Below are 1,101 nucleotides of genomic sequence, written 5' to 3'. Positions count from 1 at the left end.
GGGAGGGGGGGAGAAAAGAAGAAGCATCTCTCACTAACCCGAATCACACAGCTCTTGTCTTGAATATATATTCCTCTCCTGCCCCTCCTTTATTCCTCCCTCATCACGTCCTGCTGCCCCCCCCCCCCCCCCCCCCAGAATATTTTATCTGACTCGTCCCTGCAGAGAATTTCCGGGGCACGGCGATAACAAATACTGTAGAATTAATATGATTTATTGGCAGTAAGTACGAATCTAAAATGTATAAGACCGAAGTGAACTAAGCCTGCAGCCGCATTGCTTTTCAATATTAAAGGGGGGGGGGGCTTAATTAAAATTCGATTAATTTCAAGGCCGATTTTTTTTTTTTTTTTTTTTTCTTATTTCTGGCCTTTTGGTTCCACGTGCGCCTGGGACTTGAAGTCCCCCCTCTGACCACCAATCCCTCTGATTCGTTTTGGGTTGGTTAGTGCCTCAACACATCATTTCACATCCTCAATCTGAAAACCCCAGGGACTCGTTTATCCCCCCCCCCTCCCTCTCTCTCTCTCTCTCTCTCTCCTGTGCACAAAGCTGTCACTTCTAATCAAACAGCCATTGTGGTTGAAACTAATACTACTAATAATAATAATACTAATAATAAGCAGGCTAACTGCTCTGCAGGCCACATGTAGGTAATATTTTCCCCCGACAGATAAAGGTTGCCTATATCCCACATCCCTGTGTCAGGGGGAGGGTATCCTGCTTGTCACGCAAAGTGCTCCCTGTTAAATCACTTTCCCATGTTACTTTTGGCAGATAGTCCGGCGCTCCAGAAACAGACTCAGACCAAGGTTAAAAGGAGAGAAGAATAATATTTCCCAGTTACACATTAGCATTTGAACTGACCCCGACCTCGGTGTAATTGTGAAATTAGTTTATTTTGGTAAATCCAGACTTCTGTTGGGGCTTGCTCCCTTTGAAACAAATTCCACATTCTTCATGGAGAATTTAGCTGAAGTCCTTCTTGCTGGCCTGTGTGTGTGTGTGTGTGTGTGTGTGTGTGTGTGTGTGTGTGTGTGTGTGTGTGTGTGTGTGTGTGTGTGTGTGTCTGTGTGTGTGTGTGTGTGTGTGTGTGTGTGT

At 45.2% G+C, this 1,101-nt stretch overlaps 1 protein-coding gene across 1 annotated transcript in view; it reads left to right on the top strand.

The window, feature by feature from the left end:
- Positions 1-1,101, top strand: part of gata3 (GATA binding protein 3) — a 10,284-nt gene that overhangs the window by 7,159 nt on the left and 2,024 nt on the right. The window lies entirely within an intron of this gene.

This window comes from Seriola lalandi, unplaced genomic scaffold (genome assembly GCF_002814215.2).
Source record: "Seriola lalandi dorsalis isolate HSWRI2012SDOR001 ecotype SW California unplaced genomic scaffold, Sedor1 jcf7180002054961, whole genome shotgun sequence".
Taxonomy (NCBI): Eukaryota; Metazoa; Chordata; class Actinopteri; order Carangiformes; family Carangidae; genus Seriola; species Seriola lalandi.
This window is presented reverse-complemented; position numbering and strand designations above follow the sequence as displayed.